The sequence below is a fragment of the Antennarius striatus genome, chromosome 11 (genome assembly GCF_040054535.1).
Source record: "Antennarius striatus isolate MH-2024 chromosome 11, ASM4005453v1, whole genome shotgun sequence".
Classification (NCBI taxonomy): domain Eukaryota; kingdom Metazoa; phylum Chordata; class Actinopteri; order Lophiiformes; family Antennariidae; genus Antennarius; species Antennarius striatus.
This window is the reverse complement of record NC_090786.1, coordinates 12937322-12947500: the sequence shown is the minus strand read 5'-3', so window position 1 is coordinate 12947500 and position 10179 is coordinate 12937322. Positions and strand designations below refer to the sequence as shown.

The following is a 10179-nucleotide window of genomic DNA, read 5'->3' as shown; positions in this document are numbered from 1 at the left end:
TCCGGTGCATGTTGTAATTGTCTGCTGAAAATAAAGATTCAATATGCAAAGTTGATCATCTGAGAAAAAAAACACATGGCCCAGCGAACTTCAGGAGACTCTGAGATGTCATAAGCTGTCCGCCATTCATCTCTTCACCTAAAGAAATAATTGTTAAAATCGACATTTTACTTGAAACACGTTAAGAACTTTTTATTTTTTATTATTTGATAGCAATCGTTATTTTCCATGGGAACACCGTTCCCCCTCTTTTATTCGAGCAGGAGCGGTGTGACTCCACCAAAGTAGTGGAGCATCAGTTCTTTCTCTGATGAGAAGGAAAGAGAAAGAAATAAAGAGGTGAAATTCTACACACATCATAAAAAATGTACACAGCTTATTGAATCTTTGAATGTCAGTGTCGCATGTTCGTGTGTTGCGTAATGTTGTGCGTAATGTTGGTGAACGACAGCTCCGTTTAAGTTCAATAATTTGCAGACGGCAGTGGTTGTGCTGGTTTTGCACTACGATGGGAGGCCACCTCATTGTTGGCTGTTGTTGTCAAAAGGAAGTTCAGATGTCCTTTCTGGAGGCTCTGGTGTCCGATCATCAGGTCTCCTCCGCTTTGATGGGAGTGACTTTAACCAGCAATCACTCACATCTCTTGACTTCCTCTTCCAACTGGGTTTAACGAATATAAATTGCACTTTTTTTTTGCTTTGGGGATTAAACAGACAACTTCATTTCATATTGTGTTCTGACTCCATGTGTGAGCGGACAGCTGACAGTTCTTCCACGTTGCTTTTGCAGTGACACTCGACGCGTCACTTATCACAATAGGATGAAGCGCTCCAGCATGCCTTTGCGCATACCTGAGCTCAGCGCGGGTTGTCTCTTGAGGTGTTTTCTTGCCACTGCAGCCTCCCAATGTCACATTTGAGCTCTTAGCCTGCCGCCTTTGTCAGCTTATTAAATAACAACTGCCTAAATAAAATTATTGCTCGTGTGCCAAAAAAAAAAAAAAAAAAAGTCTTGGGCCTGCAGCGAGCAAATGCGTCTTTCTAGACAGCCGTCTGCTTTGAGCTGTAATCTCATTTGCACTTGTGCACGTATTAGCAGCAAAGCGATTAGCGGTTCATGCATTAACAATTTAGAAAATCGTTGGAAGGTATTGAGTGTGTGTGCATCAGACATGCAGAATGGACTGTACTGTCGATATATCTTGCAGGATCTGTGAATATGGAAGTGTGTGTGCGGGTACGTGTGTGGGTGAGTTCACACTTTTCCTACGGTCCGTCCTTGAGATTTAAAAAATAAAAAAAATTGTGGAATTTTGTTCTGCTGAATTCAGAAGCACCCATTAGGGTTTTCCGCTGCCCGTTTGTGCGCGTCATCCAAGCCACAGGGCTGCGCGCACCACGGAGCTCCGTGAGGACCCTCCAGCTGTTTGACTTGAGCGGTTTTTCTCCTGGGTGCTCTTTGCTTTGCAGTTTTACTTTGGCCTCCGTGATGACTGTTAATGAGATGCATGTTTAATGACAGTGGAGCAGATTGAACTATGAACCCACACACACACACACACACCATCAGTCCCATTCCCCCCTGTGTTTAGCCGTAATAGTTCAGAGAGAAGGAGACAATCCACTCAGTGTAACGAAGCAATTTACTTCTTTAATGACACATTTTAAACTGTGAATTCGGTGATTAATTATTACAGAGTTGCGTGTGTGTGTGTGTGACATCCAGAGAGAGAGAGAGAGAGAGAGAGAGAGAGAGAGAGAGGCCAGGTGAAGGCTGATTTTCTACATATTCCAATCCTCCCCCCAAAGAAAAGCGTGTGGTGTGATGTGATGTGATGTGATGTGATGTGAGGGCACGTCTTTGTGCGAATGGATTTTTAAGTGGGTTTCTTTGTGTGGGAAGGAGAGCTACAGGTGAGTCATTCTTTTTACTTAAAGCAACTTGTGTGAGAGAAGAGAGTGTGCGAGTGTGTGTCAGTGCACACTTGAAGGGAAGCTGACCTGCCTTGCTCAAAGGTAATGTGGGTGGTCTTCAATCATGTAACCATCTAGAAATAAATCCCTCTCAGAAAGGAACACCGTGTCAGAGTGTGAGGCAGCCTGACGCTCCCCGTTGAGTTTAAGAGCACCAGCTGAGAGATGACAGGTAATTATAGAAACGTGGTGAAGTAATCTCCTCCTTCACCACACACACACACACACACACACACACACACACACACACACACACACACACACACACACACACACACACACACACACACACACACACACACACACACACGCACACACACACTGGTTTCATGTATACATAAGCCGCTATTATCTCAGACTTTTCTCATTTCCTTCTCTCACACACTCAATCAGGACTAATTGTCCAGCCATTCTGAAAGTCATCCTTTTTTTTGGTCTGATACTGGAAGTTACATTACCTCACAAGTTGCTGAAGAAAATGTTTTTTTATACAGGTATATGCACGTTAAGATGTACTTCTGTATTTCTTTTAGTTTTGTATTTTGTACTGCATCATGCCTCTCCACTCTGATGCTGCAGTTGTTTGTCACGTTCAGATTACCTGTCAAATCCAGACTTTCGTTCTGTCTAAGTAGAAAACTATAAGAATGACTGGACAAAAAAAAAAGCACCACCTTTTTTGTAAGGAGTATTTTGTGTGAACATCAATCTCAATCTGTACAAAATTAAACTGTAAAAAAACTAAATTAATTGGTTATACGAGTGCACCAATTCCAAAAATGAAGGAATTCCAGAAGTATTGGACTAAGGGGCAAAAATGAAAAATGAATTAGTTTGCCAACCTCTGGGGACAAGCCAACAATCCACAGTGTATCCACCTCTTCAGAATCAGACTTTTGTCCAACTCTGTCCTCCCAGCTCCAAGTGGGCTCTGTCCCTGCTCGTCAATAGCAAAGCCCAAAGTTGTTGTCTTTGTTAAATTGTATTTTTTTAAAAATTTTTGTTGAGTCGTGTGAGGAAGATCAGCCATATTGAATGCGAGTGATTGGATTTTTTTATGGACAAGAACTGAGTTAAAATGTATAAATGTGAAAGAGGCAAAGCTGAACGTGACTTTTCCCTTATTGCTTAAAGCACGGTAGGGCCTGAGTTTAGACACAAATTAGTTTCTATAAAGAAGATTTGATATTTGTTGCTGAATGTATTCGTGAAGCACAAACCCTTTTTAATATTCTTACTCTTTGCAACGCCATCTTATACACATGTGCACACACGCATGCACGTGTGCACGCACGCACGCACGCACGCACGCACGCACACACACACACACACAGAAATTAATGAAAACTACAGTCAAGAAGCACTGAGGCAAAGAAAAAAAACATGTGTATACAGAAAGCTCATCTTTTACTTCTGTTGCTGTCGTTAATCTGTTCGTGCTATAATTCATATATTCTTGCATTCTTTGTCTGATGTAAAGTAAGTGATTTGACCTTAGGCTAATATCTGAAATACATTGACAATGAGTTACAAGGAGTTTGTGCTACACAATATCAGACAGCTCAAGCACACAGGTTAAGCCCCTCAGCTGCAGAGCAACTCCATTGTGTTCTAAAGTGCTCATTTAAATTATATTGTGTTTCCAAGCTAATTAAAGATGTTAAAACTTGTCTGCATTGTGTTGCAGGATCTGGGCATAGGGCATCTACCACACTGGGGACCCTATGACCTCTGAGTCCTCCCATATGAATGATTGTGGTCTCCACGCTGTACTCTACTTCAAGAATGTTTGGTTTACTGGCTGCTTGTCTAAATCACTGAGAAACTTGACATTCTTTAATTAGTTTTATGCTGTTTACTGGACAAAGAAAGGAACTAATTTCATTCTTAGTTAAAATTACAATCTTTGTTTATAAGAATAACTGAGCCATGTTCATGCGTCACATTTTCCATATTCAAGCATATCTTATTTAGAGATATAGAAAATACCTGCAGCGCACCGTATGAAGCATTTACAAAAAAAAAAAGGGAAAAGGGAATTATTTATAAATCTGTGAACAAAGTGAAGTCACCCTCAAATAGAAAAATTATATTGTGCAAACTGTCTGATTTTTGTGGTTGTGCATTGGGCAAGTTAAATATATGGAGGACAGGGAAGAGATTGTGGTCCATTTTGGGAATGTGAAAAACATTTGCTGCTGATTGTTCCACAGTTCAAATTACTGTTCGCTTCATTAAATTCAAGATAGGTGATGCTGCACTGACAGACTTGTGAGGATGCCTGAGATTAAAGTCTTACTTAACGTAATTTAAAGTGGATACCGGTTACCACTGCTGGCCCGAGCCAATTCTAGGGCTAAGATTGCCTTTCTAATCAAACTTGTCAGAGGGAATTTGGCTTTGAGTCACCTTCATGGCATGACAGGTCTTGCCATGGCTAGAATCATAATGGCCACAGGCAGTAATTAAAAGTCTTGGATTAATGTGTCGTGTGATGTGCCAGGACGTGTGCGACACAGGCTGGCTCATTGGGGACCCTCGATGGGATCCTTGGCCCCTATTCTTCCCTGTAAGTGCCAGAAATGCTGATTTAAAATGACTGGAATCCTACATGGAGGAATGCTCGGAGTGTTTCACTTAGGCTTATCTGTCAAATTGGTTACATCATTGAGGGAAGGAAGGAAAGGGTAGCAATGAAAGACAGGATATCAAGGAAAGAGGTAAAGGAAGGACGGAAGCAAAGCCCATGAAGTTGACTTGGGCTGCAGACAGAAATGCCTTTACCGTCTACACCCCAGCTCTTTGGGAGTCTGTCGGTGTTGTTTGTCCTTTTTAAAGGCCCGTCCTGCCACTCATACCCGGCTCATGCCCATCTCTTCTCCATCAATGTAGCCCTTTAATGATATGGTGGCTGCCCACCTGAGGCCTCAGTCTGGTTTTGACATTCAAATTTGTGCTTCCTCAGGTGAAGTGGATTTGATGTCAGCTCTAAGAAATCAAGAAGCTCACATAATCACCCATCCTGTCTCTACTGTCCTCTGTCTAATGATCTCATTATATTTTTAAATAATCTGACTGACAGTCCCCACTTAAGATGCACTCAGGTTCTCTCTTTAACTCTATCACACTACTCCCCCTCACTGTCTCCACTGTCTCAAATCATATTATATAATAACATCATATATATATTTCTGTCTCCAATGGAGTGCCTTAAGTTCTTCATGCCTCTCCTCCAATGATCCCTCCTTCCATTTGCTCCCATACCTTTGTTTTCCCCTGCAAGGCGTCGGCTAACACAAACCCAAACTTCCTCTCTGACCCCTCACTTCGCTCCATCTCCTCCATCACTTTCACACTGATTTGGATCTGAGCTTAACACGCAGAGTCAATCTTAAGAAGTTTTAATCATTGAGCAAATCTACTGAGGGTGAGGCAATCATTAATTAAAATAAGACTTACTCACCTCGCTCTTGCCCTCTCTCACCCCCACCCCCTTCTCCTGACCTCCTCCCTTTCTCTGCAAAACGCACCCATTTCTGAATGCCTGCTGGGAGAAGAGGAGAAGAGAAGGTGGAGAACAAAGGTGAGGAGATAGGGAGCAAAATAATGGCTGGGAAAAGTTAAAGTCACAGATCGAAAATGAAGGAATTAAAAATCGAAACACCTGTCAGATTGTTTGGGCTACAAATGTGTAAAGTCATTTTTTGTGTTTGCAGCCTGAGTCTGATTGTGTTTCCATGTCAGAGATCATTATCAGAGGACATGAAGATAGTTGGTGTGAGAGGAGAGGATGCAGAAGACAGGGTTAGATGAAGGCAACTGATTCGCTGTGGCGACCCCTGAAAGGAAAAGCCGAAAGAAGAAGAAGAAGTCAGAAATCATTATCAATCATTCATTTTGTTGCTCTCACTTTCACTTAGGTAATCTGTCACTCATGACATCGGACATGCATTAGAGGAGGATTTTGTGTTCATCATCCAGTCAGCTATTCTCCTCTAAACTGACACCAGCTCATCAGTATGGGCAGGAGGAAAAATCAGCAAATAGCTAAACAATGTTACTGTGTAGGTCACACTCCTGTCCCGCCTCCGCTGTGGCCTTTAACACATTATGCATATGAGACCTCTAAAGTCATCAGCTTACATATTTCAGGCCGTAGAATCACTGTAGGAGAGAGACGGTTTATATACTAGGTGTGTCGAGGATGTCTGAAGAGAACATGTAGCTGCAATAAACTGAGGATTTCAGGGAGAATGTGTGGATCCCATTTCTGTTCCGTCATTGCAAATGCGGGAATAAAATACACTGGTTGCTTTGTACACCGCTTTTAGTGTACAAACTTATTAAACTCTTATATTAGAATGCAAACGTTCACCAGATCCTAGTCCAGGTCATTATCAAAATTGTAGCACCTCCAGGTTATTCTAGGAAGGTCCATCGTTGATGAAATTTTCATCCAAATCCATTTATTAGTTTTTGAGCAATCTTGCTGACGAATACACAATCTGAACCAATCACATAACCCCTTTGGTGGATGTAATGATGATTAAGACATAAAGCTCATAAATAGATCACACAATTGCCATTAAGATTAACCGCAATGCTCTTTTACAGTGGGACTACATGCGATGCGATTGGAGTGTAATCCACTTTTTGATCTAATCTTTGCCAAAAGCCACATTAATAACTTAAAAATTAAAAAACAAACAAACAAGCAAACAACAACAGTGCAGGTATTTCAGCTTGGGACAGACCTGCTGTGGTCGTTTATTCATCAATGATTCCTCAGTTCCATTGACAGAACAAAAGTAAGGAGATAGCTGGAGGTGATTAGAGACAACCTTGTGTTTGTTCTCATCAAAACAAAAGTCAATCATGCTGTTACAACACACACACACACACACACACACACACACACACACACACACACACACACACACACACACACACACACACACACACACACACTGAAGCGAGACTTGGCTCAGGAGAACTCTGCAACTTCTCTTACATCCATCAGTTAGTCCTGATAGAACATTGGAAAAGATGCCAATAAACAGGCGTACACACTCACATAGCACAAACACACAAACACACATGTGCAAGTACAGCTATAATATGATCAATGAGCAAAACCTGACCAGTATCTGTGAGATAATGTATTTGGAATAAACTCACTGTTTCCCACTGCACAGATTTAATAGAGAATGCTGTCTGCTGTTTTTGGTGGGTAGCGTTAAAAACTGATTTGCAGCCATATGGCTGTAAACATCAGGAGAGTTTAACTGGACTGAAGAGAATAAAACAGCAATGTCTGGTCTTGTCCCTGGTAAAACAACAGTTTTTAATTAGATATCTGAAGTTTTTAATTTTTATGCCTCAAAAAATGATCCTAAAGCTGTGAAGAGACCATTAAGGCAACATCCAACATCCTGCAACGGGAACAGAACAAGGTCTCAGTGGAGTCCAACAGATTGAAAAAGAACACACACATGCACGCACACAAGAACCCCCCGCCACACACACACACACACACACACACACACACACAGACACACACAAGTACATACATAAAAATACTGGAATATTGGTAGGATGACATCCTGAAAAGCAGAGAATCCAACGGGACTTTTGAGGAGTATAGTTGCTCTGTTTGATATGCTGCATTGTGTTGTCATCTGATGAAAGAGAAGCTGTAAAAGCAGCTGTTCTTTCAAACATCTGGGATAATGTGATATTGCTGAGCATCATTAGCTCGCTGGCAGGCTCTAGCCTGTCCTGACTTTAGCCTCAAAATGGCTGCCTTCATCACGGGTCCCCTGTCAGCCTGAAGCCAGGTTGTCAATGGGGGGACACTAACTGACAGCTCGGTCTTTATCTTTCCCAGGAGAGATGCTGAAGTCAGCCATATCCTTACCTGATATGCACAGTGTGACACGGCAGAAGGAAAGTTGGAGGCTGGTTTCAAGTGTTTGAACTGTGTGACAGAAGGTTATTGAGAGACATCAAACTGCTGAGCCGGGCATTTTGTATTCAGTATCATAGAACAATGTCACCATGTTCTGACTTGACTGTGGAAATAGTCTGTTGCTCTTCTCAGACAGCCAAACGACACACTTTTAAATTCCATGGCGAAGACTTTGGAAGTCCAACGTTTGCACACTCAGAAGTCTCTCTGCTTTAATCTCCTTCATTGCACACCGCTTGCTGTGGGTGTTTGCTTGTGTACTGTGGGGCTTGAAAATCCTATTCCACTCACCCCTACCCACAGACCCACCCTCACCCCTCGCACCCATCTCCCTCTGGCACTGGTAAACCGATTACTCACCCAGCAACCTTACGTTCCGTAAGTGCTGCTCCCCAGGCACCGATCCCAGGTACCAGAATTTCATGAGTTAATAGAGTGCACTAATCAACACACACACACACACACACACACACACACACACACACACACACACACACACACACACACACACACACACACACACACACACACACACACACACACACACACACACACACACACACACACACAGGTTGATTGATTGTCGGTGTGACAGCTGTGACAGCGGTGGGACCTTACTAACCTGGATCAGAGCCGCTCTCCATCCTCATAGGTGGACTGAACGCTGTGTGGAATACAGCAGGGTGAAACACTCAGGAGCCAATCAAACGGCCTCATTCTGATGCAGTGAACATATTAGAGAGAGTCTTTCTCAATCAAGTCTCAGCTGAAATTGGATTAGTAACATGTTGACAGATCCGAGGTCAGTTGTAAACAATGTAAAATTTCGATATTTTGAGAAACATGAATACAGGAAAAAGTTGGAACATAAATGAAAGAGAAGTAAGTAACAACAACATTACAAGGGTAAATTTAAAAATATATACAAGGAGGAAGATGTACAAGAAGCCTAAAGATATAAAAATGTAATTTTATCAACAATTTTAGAATACATCTGAAATGTAATGAGAAAATAATATAAATGAAATATATATTTTATTTGGGGAATTCTATATTATTAAAAGACTATAAATGTGGTTTTGCAAGATTCAAGTCATAGCAGCTCAACGTTGGAACCAGTGATGTCCTGTAGTCACCTCAGCTCGTCCTCCTCAATAGAAGTAATGTCCTCCACGTCTATCTGGCTCTTTCTTTGGACCAGACCCAGTTTATTACACAATCTTTTTGAATTCCTAATGCTAAAAATAATGTTATGTTGTGCCAAAAGACTCATATATTTCTTTATTTTTGAAGCCTAGTGAAGTATAGTATGACTACTCTGTATGCCTCTAATTAACACCAATATCACTCTCCTGATATTTATTCTCTAGTTCATCATTCAAGTCACGACTTCCACAGTCTTCCAGTGATATTATTATTTTTTCTTGTGTGGTTTAAGAAACTGAAAGCATTTGTCTGAATTTTTTGTTTGTTTTTGTTTAGGTCAACATCTCTTTTCCAAACTTTTAGACATTTCTTCCCAATGATGGTGGTTTTAAGGATTTGGTGTAAACATCCTCATTCACACTAAGAAAAAGTGATTAAGAGAGTAATGATTATTGATGAGTCCACTATATTATTCATGCCTGTGGGTTCCTCCTGTGTGTTCATGACTGATGGGGGCTCTGTTGGGTTTTGGCACCAAAAGAGATAGTAGTGATTGTGTTTAATGGCTCCCCTGACTCACCCATAGGGAATGCTACTGTTGGTTAATATTACTAGAAAGTTTTCCTGATGTTTCAACATCACCAGCATCCATGTGTAAATGTGTGTATGTGGTGCTAGAGCAAAGGCTGACAAGGTTTCCTGTGATATCACTAGTACTGGGTTCTACTAATTCTTAATGCTGTTAAGACCAAAACTTACTGAAATCTTCTGTGCAAAGAATAATGAACTAAACTTTCATATACGGTAGTCTAGTTTTCTCTTTCTAGCCAGGGCTGAAATCAGTCAGGATTAGAAGTGTACAATATTTATTGAAAGTCAAACTCCTCCTAAGTTGATTGGATGATATTTTTAGAAGACTTTTACTCTCATGAATTTATTACTAAAGATAATAATGCATAAAACATTCAACTACAGATATGTGTTTTAGTTATAATGTCAAAGGCTAAAATGATCCTTTATATCAGTGGTCCCCAATCCCCAGGCCGCGGACCGGTACCGGTCTGTGAGTTATTTGGTAGCGGGCCGCACAGA

The 10179-nt window shown here is 41.3% G+C and overlaps 1 protein-coding gene across 2 annotated transcripts in view; it reads left to right on the top strand.

Moving 5' to 3' along the window:
- Positions 1-10179, top strand: part of LOC137603836 (A-type potassium channel modulatory protein KCNIP2) — an 83463-nt gene that overhangs the window by 229 nt on the left and 73055 nt on the right. The window lies entirely within an intron of this gene.